Source organism: Dendropsophus ebraccatus, chromosome 3 (assembly GCF_027789765.1).
Source record: "Dendropsophus ebraccatus isolate aDenEbr1 chromosome 3, aDenEbr1.pat, whole genome shotgun sequence".
NCBI classification, from domain to species: Eukaryota; Metazoa; Chordata; class Amphibia; order Anura; family Hylidae; genus Dendropsophus; species Dendropsophus ebraccatus.
Window position 1 is genome coordinate 100,286,939 of NC_091456.1, and position 21,776 is coordinate 100,308,714.

The window sequence follows — 21,776 nt, forward strand, 5'->3', positions numbered from 1 at the left end:
CATGTGACTTCCTGTCCTACCTCAGTCCTGTCTTCTACCTTCAAGAGGACAGGGTGTGTGTGTGTGTCCTCTCTCCACAGTCAGGAGAGAGGCACGTGTGCTCTGCTGCTCCAGCGTTACCAGAGGTGCTCCGGTCCAGTCGGGACCTGGTTTCCTATCCTCAAGTCCTTCAAGATCCTCATCTCCACTGAAGATCTGGGTGTCATCTTCATTCACTACTCTCATCATCTCTCTCATCATCAATAGCAACTCCATTCCGCCCAGTATCATATTCCAGTACTACTACTCTCATCATTCAGTTTCTTTATTCCAAGTAACGCTACCATCACAGCCTATTTCAGCATCACCAATTACTCTGCCTTATCCAAGTCTGCCTTATTCCCAGTTGCTGGCAGGCTGGGACACTATATCTCCCTGATGGCACATTTGGTCAACTTGGTGGAGGCTGGGACAGAGTCTGACCCTGTTTCCGCTCATGTGCTGCCCACACCGATAATTGTGGGGCCTACCTTGGTCGTGGTCTCTCGTGATTTGTATACCTCTTTCTCCTCCTCTTCTTCCTCCTCCTCTCTATTACCCTCCATTAGCACATCGCCTCCATTTCGTAGAGCTAGCTGCATCAGCACTGCGGTGGGTAAGCGCCAACAGGCGGTGTTGAAACTGCTCAGCTTAGGGGACAAGAGGCACACGGCCCAGGAGCTGTTGCAGGGCATCACGGCGCAGACAGATCTTTGGCTCATGGAGCCTCAAACCACGTGTTCAACCTAGTGGTGCAGCGGTTCCTTAAAACCTACCCCAATTTGGCTGACTTGCTCACCAAGGTGCGGCACATCTGTGCGCATTTCCACAAGTCAACCACGGATGCTGCCACCCTTAGGGCAGTGCAAAAGCGCTTGCAACTGCCGGCTCACAGACTGCTGTGCGACATGCCCACGCGGTGGAATTCCACCTTCCAGATGATAGCCATGATTTACCAGCAACGCAGAGCCATTGTGGAATGCCAGATGTCAACCTCGGTAAGAAGCTGTAGTCAGGTCAGTCAGCTACCTCAAATCTACAATGATGAGTGGGCGTGGATGTCTGCTATCTCTCAGGTACTGGGCCCCTTTGACGAGTCAACAAAGATGGTCAGCGGCGATGCCGCCATCATCAGCCTCACCATCCCACTACTGTGTCTGCTTCAAACCTCCCTGCTCAGCCTGAAGTCTGAGACTTTGCTTTCGTCTCAGGAGACGGGTGAAGAACATCCGCCGCTAGATAGCCAGATCACCTGTTAGGATTGGGACAGGGAGACACAAGGACAGGTGAGCCCTGAAGCTGGCACCCACCCCGCTGTCCCTACCTTCTTGCCTCAGATGCTCTAAAATAGCAAACGGACAACTGGATGGCAGTCCCTAGGCTGGCTGAGTCAAACACAGAACAATACAAGACAGACAAAACACAATAAGGAGAAGTCAGAAGTCCAAGTCAAATACCAAACGGGCAGCACAGTACAAAATCGTGTCCAAAGGGGTAGTCAAAGGGTTAATAGCAGAAGTCAGGTAACCAGGAATCAAATACAGACTAAAGGCTAGGTCAAGTAACTCTAGGGTGAACCAGGTACTATCGCAGGCGAGGAATGAGAGCTCAGGGCTGATACTTATGGAGCCTGGAGTCCCAGCCCCAGACTTGATTGGGGCTGAGGCTCCAGGTCCTGCCCAGATACAGACATCTAACTGGTGAGTCAGCTGTCAGTCAGTGAAACCCTGGCCTCTGCTACAACACAGAACAGCAGAGCAGAGTTAGTGAAAAACATATGGCTGCTATGGACGCCGAGCCGAACGCCCGGCCCGAGTCCTAACATCACCCTGACGTTAGTTTCTCACCACGGAGTAGAGGATGAGGAGGATAAAGAAGAGGAGGAAGAGGAGCAGACTGCTGCCGCGACTGAAGAGGGTACCCATGCTAAATTCTTAGTTGTTGAGCGTGTATGGCCTGAAGAGGAGGAATTGGTGGAGGAGGAGGAGGAAGAAGATGAAATTGAGCCTATTGAGGAGAGAGAGTTCTTGCGTGTTGGAACCCTGGCGCACACGGCTGACTTTATGCTAGGCTGTCTTTCCCGTGACCATCGGGTTTAAAAATTTTTTGGCAAGACCGATTACTGGGTGTTCACCCTCCTGGACCCTCAGTACAAACAGAACTTTTCCACTCTCATTCCTGCCGAGGAAAGCTGTATGAGAGTGAATCAATATCAACAGGCCCTGGTGCAGAAGCTGAAAATGTACTTCCCATCTGACACCACTAGCGCCAGAGGATGTAGTTCTGTGGTCCAAAGAGCAGGGAAGAGGAGGGGTGGAGCAGGCAGCTTGTAAAGGGGCAGGGCAACGCTCTCCAAGTCCTTTGACAGTATCATGGCACCCCAGCAAGACTATGTCAACCGTCCCCAGTCTAGACAGAGTAGGAGGGAGGCCTTCACAAAGATGGTGAGGGAATACCCCAAACACTATGAACATGGCATTTACAGGAAACTTTGGTGACCAGAGCTTGGAATTTTTGGACGTAATGGTGAGGATTGAACAGAATAAAATAACAACAGAGGGTTATAGGAAACCCACCACTAGTAACACCTTGTTGCATTTTAAGAGTTCGCATCCATTAACAGTTAAAAAGGCCATACCGTATGGACAACTTCTAAGACTTAAGAGACTGAACAGCCAACCAGAAGGTTATCAGAAGCAAGCAAAAGAACTACTCACTAGATTAGAAGAAAGAGAGTACCCTAAAAACATCTTACATAAAGCTTATCTGAGAGCAGAAAAGAAAGATAGAGCACAACTAATGAAAGGAAGAAAAAGGGAAACAGAAGAGAAAATAGATAGATTTTGCTTCTCCTTTGACAATACACCCATGAACGACGCCATAAAAAATGCCATCAATAAATATTGGTACATCTTACAAAGTGCTACAGCACTTAATGAAAAAACTAGCACAAGACCCATCGTGACATATAGACGTAATTGCACATTAGCAGATAAGTTGAGGGACCAGAATAGTGCAGAGAGACATGAGACATGGCTTGAAAAAGGTTCACCAAAAGGGAACAAGAAATGCCATAATTGCACACATTGTAGTAAATTTATTCCAGCTAATTGTCTAAAGATTGGGAGTAAAGAGTGGCGAGTGAGAGAATTAATAACATGTAGAAGTACTTATGTTGTATATGTTTTGTTTTGCCCGTGTCAGTTTTTCTACATCGGCAAAACAAAAAGACAATTATACATACGGTATAGGGAACACTGCCACTCAATAGTCACGGGCAAAGGGTCTATGAGAATGATAACCCATATGAGAGAAGTACACGGTGGGGATCGCAATGCTCTACGGTTTGCGGGCTTGGAGAGAATCGGGCTTTCCAAGGAGGGTGGAGACAGACACCTGAAACTGTTACAGAGAGAAGCGTACCTCATATCTTACCTTGAAGCGTTAGGTCCACTAGGCTTGAACGATAGAAACGAGCTACACGTGTTCCTTTAATGTTTTTAATGTGTTGTGAAGTTACATGTTTTATATTTTGTACGTCACCCAGGGGTGGAGTATATAGTCATGTGATGTGTAACATGATGCTGTCAATCACCAGCTAGAGGAAGTGTTCAGCTGAACACGAAACGTGCGTCGCTGTGACCTGATTGCCAAGCTCCCTCTCCCTGCAATTTTTAATGGATTTTTCATCATAATAAAGAAGATCTTACGTCCTGGGTGAGTGCCGATTTCTTTATTCTTTGCACTGTAATGGTGAGGGAGTACCTTGTTGACCATACCAACGTCCTTCCCGATCACTCTGCTACATACAACTACTGGGTTGCAAAACTGGATACGTGGCCCGAACTGGCGCTTTACGCCTTGGATGGTGCTGGGCTGCCCTGCCACTAGCGTGTTGTCAGAGCGGGTCTTCAGTGCAGCTGGTGCCATTATCACTGCACACCCGACTGTCAACTTACAGCGCTGACAGGCTGACGTTTATAAAAATGAACAAAGCCTGAATTCAACTGTCCACCCGGGGAAAGCAGCTCAACATGAAGATTTTTGGTATCTCCTCTCCTCCTCCTCCTCCTTCTCCTTCAATTCTCAGCCAATAGCCAAGTCTTCTTCTGCGATGTTGTGTCTGGCCTAATTTTTGGAGGCTCACTTGCTACCTCACTCATTTTTAATGGTTCTTTGTGTCCTCAATGTGATGCTCTGACGTCACTACGTCTACAGAGGAGCGGGACTGGTTGCCGGGGGCCTGCCGATCACGTCCCCGGCAACCAGCCAGCTGTGTTATTTTTTTTTTGTGTAGCTGCGGCCAGGGCCTCACCACCCTCGGTCGATCTGCATCAGGTGTACCCTTGATGGTGAATGACAGCTGGCCTAGCTAGTAAGTTGTCCACACCTAGGTTCGTGTCCACTATAAATCCCTGCCCCTGGCCTCACTCCAATTTTTTGGGAGGCTCACTTGCTTCCTTACTCACTTTTAATGGTTCTCTGTGTCCTCACTGCCATGTTGTGTCTGGCCTAATTTTTGGGAGGCTCACTTGCTTCCTCACTCACTTTTAATGGTTCTCTGTGTGCTCACTGCCATGCTGTGTCTGGCCTAATTTTTGGGAGGCTCACTTGCTTCCTCACTCACTTTTAATGGTTCTCTGTGTCCTCACTGCCATGCTGTGTCTGGCCTAATTTTTAGGAGGCTCACTTGCTTCCTCACTCCTTTTTAATGGTTCTCAGTGTCCTCACTGCCATGCTCTGACATCACTACGTCTGCGGAGGAGCGGGACTGGTTGCCTGGGGCCCGCTGATTGCGTCTCCGGCAATCAGCCAGCTGTGTTATCTTTTTTTTTGTGTAGCCGCGGCCAGGGCCTCACCAACCCTGGTCGATCGGCATCAGGTGTACCCTTGATGGTGACTGACAGCTGGACTAGCCAGTTAGCTGTCAGCATCTAGGTTCGTTTCCACTATAAATCCCATCCACTGGCCTCACTCTAATTATTTGGGAGGCTCACTTGCTTCCTCACTCACTTTTAATGGTTCTCTGTGTGCTCACTGCCATGCTGTGTCTGGTCTAATTTTTGGGAAGCTCGCTGACTACCGCTTCTACCTTGTTCACTCTGTCCTCACTGCCATGCTGTGTTAGGCTAAATTTTGGGGTGGTTCATATGCTACCTCTGTTTTCAATGGTTCTCTGTGTTCTCACCGCCATGCTGTGTCAGGCTAAATTTTGGGGTGGTTCATATGCTACCTCTGTTTTAATGGTTCCCTTTATTCTCACTGCCATGCTGTGTCAGGATGAGTTTTTGGGTGGTTCATATGCCTACCTCTGTTTTAACCAGGCTCTTGCCCAGAATTTGGCATAATGGTGCGATTAGGCAGCCTCAGAGCCATCCATACATGCTGCCCCTGCTGTTTCCTGTCTATTTCCGTGGTGTTTCCATCATTTTCTTAGGTTGACAGGTTTTCACACGACCTTCCCTCTACCGAACTTGGGTCCCCTTCATAAATGCTCAAGTTTTCCATCGACTTCAATGGGGTTCGTTACTCGAAACAAGCACTCGGGAGATATTCGTCTCGAGGAACGAGCACCCGAGCATTTTAGTACTCGCTCATCACTATCTGTAATATGTTTGCCCCCTCACGTGTCTTGACGTCAGTGAGCTATCCTCTGGAAGGAACAATCAAGCTAAGGAATGTATCCAGTCAAGGAAACCATCCAAGCAAGGTATCCATCCACAGACAGCTGTTTTGGGGTATTTGCCCCTCATCACCGTGGAGTAGGATTCTGGCTAGTGGGAGCAATTCCTAGTAAGTGCATGCAAAAGGAGGCTGGTTGACCTCAGGGAGAGCAATCAAAACACCGCAAATACACCATCACGTGTCTCAATGTCAGTGTATTCTAGGACATTGCCTCCTGGGAAATCAAATATGCAAAAAACACTGCAGAAACACCATCACGTTGTTTCAGGGTATTTGCCCCTCATCAGTGTGGAGTAAGATGTCCTAGAATACACTGATGATGAGACATGTGATGGTGTCTCTGCAGTGTTTAGGTTGATCTCCCTGAGGTCAACCAGCGTCTTTTAGCAAGACAACACATGACATAAAACAACTAACCCTTGTTGACTTCAGCTGTACAACAGGTGAGACCAAACATTGGTGACACCTACTGAGGAAAACACAGTACTATACACAGTACACAGTACTATACACAGTACTCCCAATTGTGAACCTGAGAGAGTGACTTCCTCAGGTGCCCTAGAAAGCACCAGTGGTTGGACACCACAGTAACCTTTCTGTGATAGGGTAATAGCCCCTGGGGTAGCTGGCTCAGAGATTGGCTAAACAAAAATCAGGAGACAGTAGCAGGAAATACACATAATCAACAGAGCATTCAGTTAACCCTTACATACTTTTGACCTTCAGCTGTGCAAGGAATACAGTGACATCTGGTGGTAGGAGCAGCATTATACAGACTTCAGTCTCAGAGTCTATAATAAACAGTACTGACCTATACATGCTGCCACAACAGCAGTGGACACCCACTCTGGGACCAGCAGATGCACTGCTGTGGATGCACTTATTCCTTTAATTCTCAGAATTGGTAGGAGTCCTGTAGGTCAGACTCCCACCAATGATTACATATTGGCATATCATGGTGCAATGTACATTGTAACTATCTTGATTTAAATGGTTTTAAATTGATTTAAATGGTTTATTAAACTGCTTGTTACTGCTGGTGATGGTTAGTGATTTATATGTCAGTGCTTATGACTGGGAATTTTGATGTCACTGCTTATGAATTGTACTTTATAGTGGGACTTTCTATATTCTGTGTGGTTTTATGGTCATGCCTATTATCGTTCTGTGAGTTATCATTAATTGTGATCAGTAAGCTATTATATTACTGTTATTGATCAGCGAGTTCTGACTTACTGTTTTATGATCAGAGAGTTATGATACTTCTGGCTATGATCAGTGAGTTATGTCACTGTTTATGATCTGTGGATTCTGATTTCACAGTTTATACTCTGTAAATTATGATGTCACTGGTAGTAATCTGGGAGTTATATCACTGGTGATGATCAAATCACAAGTAATTTGGTTGGTGCCTGATTGTGTCTGTCCCACTGGCCTTGATTGATAGATATCGCCCTATTTAGTTACAGTGAGTTAACAGCAAGACTGGTGGGTTCGACCCCATTTTACGTGTCAGTTTTTACTGTCAGGAAATCCTGATCTGGAGGCCTCAAATGACATCAGGAAAGCATCAGGATTTTCTGACAGTAATCCGTTTTTTACCTTCAGGAAACCATCAGGAAAAACCTTCAGGATTTCCTGATCAGAAAAAAATTTGTATTTTGATTATGGTCTTTCCAAACTTATACTTACAAATTTATTTAGAAGTGGGCTCTCTGCACCACTGTTACTAGGGGGCGGAGGGGGGGGGGGGCCAGAACAGGGGTGTCGCACATAGAGAGGGTGCAACCTTTGTGTGTGCCCCATTTAACAATTTTCCAGATGAAAAATGTTAACATCTCTGCTTTTTTATTATGTCACTGCTTACTGCCTATGAGTTCAGATTTCTGGGCCTATTATTTCTAACATATGTTATAGGGGGATAAACTACTTATGGGGAGTTCTATCTGGGGGGGGGGGGGGGGTGTCAGTTGTGGCTTACCTATAAGAGACGGCAGGACGCTGACCACAGGGGAAAAGGGTACAAACAGCCCTACACCCTAAAAGTAGGCGTGCCATCACACCTGTGTGCCCACCAGGCACTGGCATCACGTGACAATCCATTAAGGTCCGGTTGTATCTCGGCCATCCACCACCCGTCCCTTCCGATATAACACCTCTGGGGGTACACCACATTAGGCCTCATCCACAAACTGTTTTTCTTTCTGGTACCTCACAAATCAGGATCAGTGATGTCCTGGAGAAAACATCAATGTGGCATCAGTGATGCATCCAATTCGCACTAGTTTTTGAGGATCTGCAAAAACGCATAGTGAGCTAATAAATGGCCACAAGGCAGAACCTGCCTATGTAATGCTTTGGTAAAAATTGACCCATTGACTTCTAATGGAGCCTCTAATGGACTGTATAAGTGCAGGTTCTGCTGTTTTGTGGAACAGATCGGCAGCCAAAGACAAATCAGTTTTCAAAACGAATGTGTGGATGATCACAGCGAAATCAATGGGTCCTTTTTTGGTCCCTCAATGAGGCACTAATCAGTGAACATGTACAGTATTATAAACACGTGCATCATAGAAATAACACAATCACATGAGCAGCACAATGTTTCTACTCACTAGTAAAAACGTTTGGTGCAATGAGATTTTATAGTGCCACTGAGAAAGTAAAGCATGAATTTATCAGTGCATTAATAATAATAACAAGGGTGGTGAAAGATTAAAGTAGTAGGCCAGGACTCCTGGTCTCTGTGTAAATACTTGATGTGGGTGTGGTTGGCTTGTGTCGGCTAGTGCCAGGATGTGTCTGATCACCTGTCTAAGGCATGTGCTGAAAGAGAGGAGAAGCAGTCAAAACAGGAATGTGACCCCCACCCCCACCCCCCCTCTGCCGGAAGTGATGTGTGTCTTGTTTGTATCTATGTTGGTACTTTACTAAAGGATTGCAGAATGTACTGTTTTGCTGCCATCTGGTGGCAGATCTTAGAGCAACTCTTATCCAAAATATTTTTGATCTTTCTCTGAGGGGTCTAGCCATACATATTTAGATTTTTTAACCATGCATATTACAACTTTTTGGAGGTATAAAAACTTTGCAACTCCTGGAGCTAATGTGATTTCACATTAGGCTTTTTTGTGGAGAAAAAAAAACAAAACAGTGAAAAGCATCATTAGCGATGAAGCACAGCTTTTATTCTGAAGAAACACACAGCGTTCAGATGATAGCTGGGACACAATAGGGAAAAGTCTCAGTTTTTGGGTCAGTGGTGGGGATGAGCCAACTCGAACCTGATAAGTCTAAATTTATATGTTGACCTCTCTCTATGGAGAGAAGCCGAAAACCCAGGAAAAGGATGGTTTTTAAATTATATCTAGAGTTGGAATCCTGCAGTATTACCAGCTTGTTACTTATACGTCACTGACACAGATAAGACAATGTATCATGATTATAAGCCTGGAGAAAATGGCCCAAGTTTTATTATGGTCATCACATTTTATAGACAGATAAAATATAGGGTGGTAACAAATGCTAATAAGACATAGATGAGGCGGTGCTAGTGATTTAGATATTCAGTCATGCGCAATGGCATCTATATTAGTATTCATTATTATTATTATTCAAAAAGGTCAAAAAGGTTAGAACAATACATTCTGTACAAAGATACTTTTTCATGAATCCAAGAGCACAATGTAGTTGTTTTCCATAAATTGTTTATAGATAAGAGTCTCTGGGTCCTTGGGGATTGTGTCTACAAATGATAACTTTCCAGGAGCTGTTCTCAGTGACGTGCTTCCAGCATTCCTCTTCTTCATCCAGAACATCTCTCTGTCACGCTCTGATCATGTCCTCATTCAGAGGGCAGTCTATATAGGTGTAGTCAAATAGGTACGGTGCAAGTAGGTAAAATCCCAATACCTGGCCTTATCATTCCCCCATTTGACATCCGTGAAGCCTTGGACTGGAATCACTGTGGTTGGTACATAGCCAGAGGTTCCAAAGATACTGTCTGAGCCGCGGGTTGCTCAGGGGTCACATCTTCTACATAGGGTGAACCCATCCTCCAAGTACTTGTCCAGCATCCAACCTCCAGAAATGTCCAGGCGACACAGATTCAAGAGAACCGATAAGAGAAAGAAAACATAATCCCGTTAGTTACCTATATGATGGTAGACATTCTTTTTGTTTGTCGAGGTTTTATACGAGAAAGAATACACATAAACACTTTTACTGGCAAACAGACCAGTATTAGGCATAAGACCACTTGGATGAGACCCTGAAGGACTCCCATTAGTTTATGGGCATCACCATAGGATAGACAAAAATAGTACTATATGTTTTATTGAGAGTTATAGATGGCGGAACAAACTTACAGCAGATGAGGTAGGTAGATTTGCAATAACTGAAAGAAAATACTAAACAATGGGTGAGTCTGTGCAGTATACATCAATATACAGCTTAGTTACAACAAAACAAATAAAAGTTTATTATCAATACCCAAACCAACATATATACATGACTAATACCTAAATAACCAAACCTTATTGTCTTATCACTCCTGTCCCTAATCTTGACTACAGATGTAGCCCCCTTCTCTAGGTCCCTTTACCGTAGGAAGGCTTTAAAGGTAAGACAATCCTCCGTCTCGAACCTAACTAGTCTCTTGTCACTCCTACGTCTCCGTGTGACACTGAGTGATCAGACAATAAGTTCTTCACTGTATATAACAGACGTGACTCTATCACAAGGACTCTACCACTTAGGCATCATGTGGGTATTGGAAAGTCACAACAACTAACTTTAAAAAGTTTCTGAAAAAGAAAAGTTTAGATGTGAACAAATCTTATCTCATAGCAAAAGCAAAAATAAAAGTTCATTGATACATAAACCAAAAACAGCATAACAGGTGAATGCAATAACATTTCCACAATGTGACCTACTATGTAACCACTAGATTCACTTATAATAACCAATCAGTGAATTCACAATCGTCAGTATGAGATCTTCAGAATTTTCCACTTCTTTTTAGTCTTTTTTACTTCGTTTTGTACATAGAAAACATCTTTATAATTAGATCACACAGGCCTAATGACTGGTCTCATGGTCCCATCTCTTACTGTACATAATCATATAGTATAATACATACACCAATAATATGAAGTAACTGGGCGCTTATTACCGATATAATATTTGGATCCTACTGAATTATCTCTTGTCTCACTGAGATCATCACATATTACACATAAAATAACCACCATAGAAATAAAAGCAAAGTGTAAATGATACATCACCTAAGGTTTCGAAGCCTTTTTATGAGAATAATATATATCATATGATCCTTTTTGTAATAGTAGCATTGGTATGGATCCTTTATCCTTAAACCCATCTTTTGACTGACAGGCCTCTTTACGGACACTTGGACTCTTGGCCTCAGTTATATATAGGCCACTAGTATCACCTCAGACATTGGCTTTGTCGTCTCCCATAGCTTTGGCTGACCTGTAAAGAAGACACCAGTACAGACAAGGACATACCTATATAGGCCACCTGCGGCAGGTGGATGACGTCCACTTACATTCCCTGAAACAGGCAGGAAGATGACAGACTATGCAGACAGGCACTTTACGGTGTTACTTACAGTAGGTTATGACAGGTGTAGATAATACAGCCGTACACAACCCTCTCTGCTATATTTGTTGTCCCCTGGGCCGCCCAATGTGAGGATACTACATCACATTACACATGGCTTCCTTCTGCTGGTTTTGTCAGATAACTTACAGTGGGATACAAGGCAGGCGGCAAACACAGTTACTTACTGTCTGACACCATCTTTACCCTGTACCTCTTCTCCATCCGCTGGTCTCACAGCTTGTTGCTGATTGTCTCTGGAAAAGACTTAAAAACAAACAGATCCACATCTCCCCATCCACCTGTACACTATGTACGGTTACCTCAGGAAGAGACTGGAAACATCTCCCCATTCCCTTGTACGCTTTGTACAGTTACCTTGGGAAGAGCACAGAAACAGCATTGGCAGCTTCATCCATCATCCATCACCCTTTTTGCTTCAGGGTTTGTCTGCGTGAACGTTGCGTCAGCCGCTCTATGGCGGCTTTTCTTCTTTTTTTTTTTTTTTTTGAACAGTTTTTTTCTTTCTACAAGTGTTTTTGGTAAGCCCAGGGACCAAACAAATCTCTAATTTGCCAATTAACCCATAATGGTGGGCTTCATATAGACATCTGCACAGTTACCTCCAACCATCCTACATGTCTCAGTGATTGTCCTCACCTCCAGCTTATGGCAGGAGCAGTTTCTGCAGTGGAACGTCACGCTGCATGGCGGTCACCATATATCCTTGCGTCTTGTGTCATCCATCTTTGAAAAGTCTGGTATAATCTACAATGAAAACTTTTAAACTTTCATTAATATTTGGGCTTTCAATTACATTTTCATCTTTCACAATTTAAAATATCAAACACAATAAGTAACAAAAACATCCTTATTCAAAAATAAAAAATTTGTACGGTGTTTAAAAATTTTTTTTTTTAAAAAACATCAAAATTGGCTATTCCATCAAAATGGGCTACTCCCATTTCCATTCACCTCTATCCCCTCCCCCATTTGAATCTACATCAAGAGGCAACAGAGATGCTGGATTCAATGCACCTAGCAAAAATATATACATATTGGGGGCATAAGGAGTGCAGACTGGAGCCATGGATATGGGTTTGGTTTTTACTAGGGATAAAAATACATATATATTCATGAGCTAAGTTTGCTATAATCATCACAAAACTGTTAACCCTAAAAATAAAAACATTAAAAAAAAATTAAATGAATCCACTGAAATGAATATTCCTTCAATACGCTGCTCTTATCAGTAAACAGAACGCTCTGTGCTTCACTTCTAACCTTGAGCAGTGAGCAGTAAAATCATAGATACAAGAGTTAAAACTTCTTGGAAGTTTTTTTTTTTTTTTTTCAAACATTCTTGAAGTTACAGAAGATATCACCGCTGTGCTCTTATACACCAGACTGTAACCTTGGACAGTGGCACACATACTTATAACTTAGTAGGAAAAAAAACAATTTGCGTAGAACTTATTAGGATAGATGTGTACACATATATATACATATATAAAGACTTGTTAAATAAAGTTACATAGAAATATATATATATTTTACTGTAGTAAACTACTTCTTAGAAATATCATACGTTGGGGACACACACTTAAAGAAAATCTGCTTACAATATATATTGGGATACATATATATATACCTACAAAATACTTTTTAAATAAAAATGTGTAAGTTACAGTAATAAGTTACTACAGGCTCCTTATACCATTGGGTTCTTAATAAGTGCACAAAATTCTGCGTTTGATCTTTACCAATTATCACTTTTCTCTTGACATTCCAAATAAACGTACTTTTTCCCTCTGACTCCTACTGACACTCCCGTATAACAATCTTATACAATAATAGGTCTACTAGACCTGATTCCTTCAAACAGTCTCTATACTTTTCCTTTCACCAAACCTTTGTCTAACTTTCTTCACCATCAGGTAATAACATTCATTGATAAATGTGCAAAACAGTTGTCAGACTCTATCGGAGAGTCCTGTGCCCGCCCCCTCAGTGACACTAAGCAGTATGGGCGGGGGACAGAAATGCCAGGAGTTAAAATGGCCACTGGACTAGATAACCGGATATAGGGGTGTTGGCTTAGGGCGTGGTTTTGAGACGTCACAATTATAATACAGACGTGAATGATATGTAGGAGTGGTTGGCTCTCAGTCGCCATCTTTGGTTACAGAAAAGTGGCGTACATAACTAAATACATGTTTTATGATCGGGACAACAGAAAATGATCAACATTTTTCAACAAGTCACATACTACTTCTAAAGGGGAACACCAGCTTAGTAAGACTGGCTGAAATATAGTATATAATGTAGGAGCGTACATTACATTACACTAACAGCTCTGATTCTTTTTTTTTCTCTAACTCTGCTTGCATGTGATCTGCAGCCCTCAGAGCTGTTTAATGACCTTGTACAAAACATAACATATAACACACAAAAAAAACTTTGTATGCTGCTTCACTACGCAGCATTAATTAACCTCTTTTCAGCTCTCTCAGTACTGTATCTAGCAATGAGCTGGACTGTTCTCCTTGTCTGAGTACGTGGCTTTGTACTTAGACACTTATATGGCACTGTACACTATTTGAATTTAGGCTGCCCACTTCAAAAGGCATTGGTCTTACTATCAGGTAAGGGGCACTTTAAATCAAAGTAACTACTTCAACAGCTGACCAAGGGGAAGATTTCTGCAGAGCAAAGGGTCTATACGCCACCATTGGAGGTAGGTTGGCTTTTCGCAGGATCTGGGGTTTGTATACAGATATAAACTGGGTACAATGGTGTAACATAATGATGTGGCTTGGGTCTGCCACACACACTACAATATTCTGTCTTATCTAGATATTGCTGGTCACCGGCACATGTCCACCCAGCTGGACCTGTGCTTCCCACCCATTATCCTGAATGTTTTCCTTCTGTCTGACCCTCTGGCTCTCATCTATCTACTTCACACCCTCCCCTCTTAGAACTCTAATCCTTGATTCCCCCTTAGGGATAGTACTTACATTGACCCTAAGGTTCCTGGAAATTCCAAGGACCCATTTGCCCTGCATGTTACATGTAGGTCTGGTTACCTACCCACAAGGCAAAAATAAGTGTGCACAGGAGTGTAAGGGGTTTCCCAGGTGTTGGTCAGAGAGCCAGAGGTTGGTGGGGCTAAGGCATGTATCTGCCTTCATATCAAACCTCCTAAAGATCTGTTCTAGATCTGTTCTGTTCTTGCACTGCATCTTCCCATGCTCGTCGCTAACTATATCTTAGCTGTTCAATTTCCCATAGCCCTCCCATAAAGATGATGGGTTCCTCTTTAGTGAACATCTGTCCCATTCTCACCCTGATCCTAGATAGCTTATCGGGGACTCTCCAGACCTGTCTAGGTCTTGTCTAGTAGGCTCCTGCTTGCGGCGGGATGCCTTCCCTCTTTGCTCTCTCCTTCTAGGAGGTGAGAATCGTCCACGGATCTACTGATCCATGCCGTGTATGTCGGTAAGCCTTCCACAAGGCAAACCCAAGGAGTGGAACTAATACAAGTACTGTTTCCACCATCCTCTGGACAGATAATTCTCAGGTTCAGGAACCCATTCATACAAAGAGTCTATGCGCCTACTGTCTGTGACCTTGCAGCTGTTCTCGATGCCATGCTGTATTACAAGGGTTAAGCATTAATCACAGCCTCCCCGTAAGGACGTAGAAGTGAATAAGTTCGGCAATCCCTTTTCTTAATTCAGCATAAATACAGCAACAGCTTATCTCAATCACACAACAGTTTGCGACGGCAATGCAGCACTTTAACCTTGTCCTATCCTGGGTTACAGAGTTCTTTGTCTAACAAATAGACTCAGCTTTACAAACATATATAGAGAACGCAGGTGTGACGGGAATCTGATTAGATCCGTTCCCCTGAGGCACAGATAGTACGTAAGAAAGGAAAGTCTTTCTTACCTGGCCAGTTATATCTGTGCGTCCGATGACGGATAAATCACCGCATCCCGTCTGTCTGCGTTCTGGTTGCAAGAGGCTGAGTCCCTGTTCAGGCGCCAAATTGATAAGTCTAAATTTATATGTTGACCTCTCTCTATGGAGAGAAGCCGAAAACCCAGGAAAAGGATGGTTTTTAAATTATATCTAGAGTTGGAATCCTGCAGTATTACCAGCTCGTTACTTATACGTCACTGACACAGATAAGACAATGTATCATGATTATAAGCCTGGAGAAAATGGCCCAAGTTTTATTATGGTCATCACATTTTATAGACAGATAAAATATAGGGTGGTAACAAATGCTAATAAGACATAGATGAGGTGGTGCTAGTGATTTAGATATTCAGTCATGCGCAATGGCATCTATATTAGTATTCATTATTATTATTATTCAAAAAGGTCAAAAAGGTTAGAACAATACATTCTGTACAAAGATACTTTTTCATGACTCCAAGAGCACAATGTAGTTGTTTTCCATAAATTGTTTATAGATAAGAGTCTCTGGGTCCTTGGGGATTGTGTCTACAAATGATAACTTTCCAGGAGCTGTTCTCAGTGACGTGCTTCCAGCATTCCTCTTCTTCATCCAGAACATCTCTCTGTCACGCTCTGATCATCTCCTCATTCAGAGGGCAGTCTATATAGGTGTAGTCAAATAGGTACGGTGCAAGTAGGTAAAATCCCAATACCTGGCCTTATCAAGCGATGAAGCACAGCTTTTATTCTGAAGAAACACACAACGTTCAGATGATAGCTGGGACACAATAGGGAAAAGTCTCAGTTTTTGGGTCAGTGGTGGGGATGAGCCAACTCGAACCATAAGTTTCGAGTTCATGCCTGAAACCATGTGCTCATTGCAATGAACAGAAACATACAGTAACATGTCTGTTCGTCTATATGTTCATTGCTCTGCAATAAAATTTGTTGAAAGGCCAATAAGCAAACTTCTATGTGTCATAATTGCCCTGCCAATCCCAGCCATACCCCTTTTCAGGGCACAACAGTGGGGTCACCTGTGCTGAGGGGTTCAGAGATTCAAATCTCTGTTCTTAGAGCCCTAGCACACTACAGAAATCGAGTGAATAAGCTCCATCTGATTCCGAGCGCTCGCCCCTCAAACACCCCCCCCCCACCCCGCACCCGCTCTGCCAGTCCCATAAGCTCCATTCTATTGAGGCAGATTTCGCCGTCCGCCCAAAAAAGGAGCCTATGGGACAGCCAGATGTTCAAGCGGGAGTGCACACGGAATCTGCCGGAGCTTATCTGCGTGATTTTCGTAGTGTGCAAGGGCCCTAAAAAGAAAAAGGTTGCTGATTCATACAGGGATAAAAAGGGCTGAAAAAGTGCACAGAAAAAAATTGTTTAAGTTTAAATTGAACGACAACTGTGCTTATTGTTTAGAGTTGGAGACCAGTGACATAGTTTGGTTTGAAAAGAGTTATGGTTTAACCCTTTAACAGTTTTGACTGAATCCTGCTCGGGCAGAATGGCCAAGGCCATTACAGTTTTGCAGGACACTACAGGACTCGGGCTGATCGCAGGGGGCTCAGCACTGAATCTCCATGATCAATCAGTAGGAGCCCAGTGGTGACACACAACTGGAACGCTGCTGTAACAGTCAGGAATGGAAAACAGTCTGTTTCATGCAGTTAACCCCAGTAGCAAGCGCCCTGCATGTGAAGAATATGACAGGGGGAGGGATCTCCCCCTGTCTGCATCAGCCCCCAATAGTCGTCTGCTGTTGCTGCTGCAGGTTGCTAAAATGTTAGGGATCTCTGTGGCTTCCCCTCTCGCCGCCTTCGTCATGCTCGAGCAGCGTTCCTCCTGTGGCATCATCGGGGGTTGAGGAGATCCTAAAGCTGGACTGAGGTGGGGAGAAGGAAGCCAGAGAGATCCTGGCTTTAGGATCTGCCTACCCCTGGTGACGTCACATGATGGAGCGTGGCTTACAGAGCCCAACAGAGACGGGAAGAGGGGAAGCCATAGAGATCCCTAATAGGTACTTTAGAACCTGCAGCAGCCACGGCATTGCCTGATGCTACTAAGATTGCCAACTAATCTAGTGAGGAGGGAAATTTTACTTTATACCTTCACATGCCATTTGGTCACTACTGCAGTATAGAGGAACAGTTGTGCCACTGCTAAGTATCTGAATATGTCAGTCGGCACTGAGGTATTCATAGTAATTATTACTTTTCTCCCCTGTATTCTGTTCCCGGCCTGCACTATTAACTTTTGGCCACAAGATGTCACAAAGGGCACTTCTATGTTGTAAACCTAGCACATTGAATGTCCTTGGGATATATTGTACTGTATATTGTGTGTTATTCATTGGTGTTAGAATATGATTGCCAGCCACTTCCCAATACCCTGGCCTAACAGACGCCACTTCTAGAATGTTCCCTCCAATAGAATGTTGAGTTACCACACAGTTCCTCCACCAATGGGAGTGAGTCTCAGCTTAATGCCTAAATATAGGAAGTTTGGTCAAGTCCAGTCAGATTAGTTTTTAGAATAGTGTGTATCCTGCCAAGAGAGTTGCCTAGTGTTTCTGCCAATAGAGTTGCCTCAGGGCCTGGCCCATGTGACCAGGTGCCTTATCCTGTAAGAGCCTTTTTCCTTCTGAAATATCTTCAACAAAATGATGGCCTGCTGAAACCCTAAAGAGGGGCCAAATACCATTAAGAGGTTTTCCACCACCGTATCTATGTGTCATGATCGCGCCTGAAAAGGCATCAGTGCCACCCTCTGCTGCGAAGATTAGACCTCTGCGCCAAAGACTGCGATTTTGGCCATAATCTTCCATTTATTCTGTGTTTAGTTTGCCTTGTTTTTGCCCTGTCTGAACTGTGTCTTATTCCTTCTGGTCTGCTAATTGTTTTCCCGGCCCCACCCGTGTCTGTGCTTCTAAGCTTTCCTGGTCATGTAACGGTTAACCTGCCTTTGCCTCAGTGATTGACAGCTGGTCCCTCCTATCATCTTCTGGACTTGGTTCCTGGTGTCCTATTTAAGATTTCAGCTTCGGCCTTTGCCTTGCCTTATTGACTTAGTCTCTGCCTGTTTTCTCCTGACTCCTGCTTAGTTTCTTTTGACCTCGCTTGCTTGCTGCCTGCCCCCGACCTTATTGCCTGTTTTCTGATTACTCTTTTGGATCCTGATTTTGTACCTTTGCTGCCAGACCGTTGTGACCCTGATTGTTGACTATTCTTATTGTGCTTGTTTGTTTTGTCTTGTCTATTGTATCACGTATCCAGGCCAGGGATCGCCGCCAAGTTGTCCGTTGCCATTTTAGGGCAGATTGCGGCAATTAGGTAGGGACAGTGGGCGGGGCAGAGCTCAGGGCTCACTGTCTCTCTGTGTGACTGGTCCTGACACTATGTCTCAGGTGACCAGTTCTCCACAAGTATTCTCAGGCAGTCCTTCAGCTGACCAGGACTGTCCCCAGTGTGTTAGTTAAGAGTGTCTATGCCGAAGTACTCCACTGATATTGCTTGATCGCTTTGGGTAACCTCAAGGGATTAGCTCCTCCTGGGACTGTATTCCTGGACCTGGCCAATCTGTGATCTCTTCCATTAATAGGCAGTATTATCTAAACTGTGAGTAAGGGTATTCTTCTGTCAAGTCTCAAGTCTAGGCAGGTAACAGTTCTGAACTGCTTAGACAGGTCCCCTTGGTAGCACCTAGCTTCTCTACAAAGTCTTTCCACCTAAAATCTACTAAAGAGACTCTTACAAGTCAAGTCTGTTCTGGCCAAAGTATTCTCAAGTATTCAAAAGGCAATCATATTCAAGCACAAGCTGCTGTATTCTAACTTTCTCTTAAAAGTAACCATGTACAGTCTCTAGCCTGGACTTGGTGGTTCATCTGCTGTACACTTACAACCCTTATAAAGAAATTTGTGATTGGGACCGAGGGAGGCCCTATACCACTTATGCCCTGTGACAAGTGCTTTGCGGTACTCCAACACCTTCCCTTGCAAGATCCACATATCAACCCCTGATTATCACACTACTGGGCAGCATGTGAAGGATCTGATAGAGGGAGCTCTCGTTGTCACCATGGGTACACAGCAATAGAAGTTGCTGTGTGCCGATAGTTGCCACGGCAACTTGAAGTATGGCGACTGAAGTTGTGGATTCATTGAATCGTTGCTAGCGATGGCGTAAGCCGCACCAGGGAGCCTAAGTCTAAGTGGACGCTGGTCTTTCTCAAAGCCTGCCACAGCTGGGTTGGATTTGCTGTGGCAGGTGACCCCAGGTCGCTACCCCTGGCTTGGCTTGAAGGCGGGGGCAGGCAAGGTGCAGCTGGAGACATGTAGGCAGGACAGCAGGCAGGAACACAGCAGGAATCTCAGGCAGGACTCACAGACAGGAACCAGGAGTCACTGGCTGGAGCCATGGGCAGGAATTACGGGTAGGAGAGCTGGGACTAGAAGCTAGTTTGTAGGCAACTGGGTTGATGAGCTTCAGCACCAGGCCCAACTTGTAACTTGGAATCTTCAGTCGAACATACTAGGCAGATAACCAGAGTTTGTCACCTGGAGTAAAGATTATGACAGGTCTTCTTGTCTGCCTAGCCCTTTATCCAACCAGAAGCATGCAACAGGAATTGGCGTGTCTGTTCATAAATGGAAGCAAAGTCTTTGACCAGTTTGTCCATGGTTGGTAACTCGGAAGATGTAGACAGAAGCACTGGAGAATGAGGATTTCGTCCGTAGACAATAATGAATGGCAATATACCAGTGGAACTCAAGTCTCCAATCAAACTGTTTATAATTTCTGATGTCAAATTTCTTAATCATATTGACATATTAACCCTTTAATGACCACTAATATGTCTTTCATGGCGGTCAATAATAGTGCGTTTACACAGACAGATTTATCTGACAGATCTTTGAAGCCAAAACCAGGAACAGATAAACAGGGATCAGGTCATAAAGGAAAGACTGGGATCTAGCCTCTTTTCAAATCCATTCCTGTCTTTGGCTTCCAAAATCTGTCAGATAAATCTTTCTGTGTAAACGCACCATAAGAGGCCTTACTCTAGCCGACACCTTGATGTGGTGAGGCTAGAATACACTGTCATGGTCTCCTGTGCTGGAGATTTTAATAAAGGAGCGGACTAGTTGGACCAGATGCTCATTTTCTCTAAACTTCTATGTTTCTAAGGCTGTGTTCACACATGGCATTTTCTATCTGTTTTTGCAGCAATATTGTTGCAATTTCAGTCAATTTGCTACATAAATGGTGCTGTTTTACCGCAATTGCATAAATCATGATAGCACAATTTTACCGTAGCTAAAATTATGGTAAAATGGCATGAATAACCCAGCAAAAATGCCATGTGTGAACATAGCTTAAGTACTAGGAAAATTCTCTACACCTGGTAGTTTAATGCAAGTAATAGGAACTCCTGTCTGGATGATAGGTGTCCCTGCTTCACCCAAGAAACCTATGTGTCACACTGTGCTATTTGCGTGCGCTACGTCACTGGTCATATAAACAGCTGTATGCAAAGTCGATGTACTAACATGAAAGGTTTGGCGTCGGTTATGTACAGTGTATGTATGTAGGGTGGGCCCCTAGAATCAATTTCTCTGGTTCCCCAGTCTGACACTGAGTACCTGTAACTAGAATAGGTGTCACTGCTAAGCTCAGTCATATGCATGTGATTGAACTAGACTCATGATTAATTCTTCTTATTTATTCTCCTGCCATTTAGCTCAACAGTTCCTTTAGGTCAGTAGTTCACAGATCACATGATAATCCATGAGGATTCTAAGGATACATAATCTAAGTATAGTCTCTAGTATGGTAGTTTAGTTTTCATATGACTTAAAATAAGCACAGTATAGTCTCGATAATCAAACCAAAATCAATAGACCAAGTAATAATCAAAATAAGCACAGATAGGTCCCTACTAATTCATAAAACTTAGCTTTTAATCAATACACTAAAACTGGAACAAACCCTTGTGTACCAAAACACCTCCACCATCTAAAAAACAGGCAATTATAGCCCCAAATATCATTGCATGCAAATAGATAAGAGTACACACTGCTTATAACAACAACAGTAGGTCTACAGTGTGTACCTTAACATCGAGCAGGTAGGTGATTACATTGGTGTCCTAGGGAGCACCTGACCCTATAGGTCCCTATTGGGTGCACCACAACTACCCCTGCTCGCTCAGGGACTGTCAGAGTTATCGCCCTAGAAAGGGCGGCCCCTGCCCCGTACTAATCTATACCACAATCCCTACAAAACCCCTACCTATGCTCCCGACACCGTGTTTCATTCCGATAATCATCAGGGGAGAATCACATCAAATTGGGGTGGAAATATACATAATACCGCTAACACATATAATACAGCGGTGGTATCATCACAAAAAGAGCGTCCCGAGAGTGCTCAGAGACACTAACTCACGTGGACCTCAGGTCGTCCATTGCATGC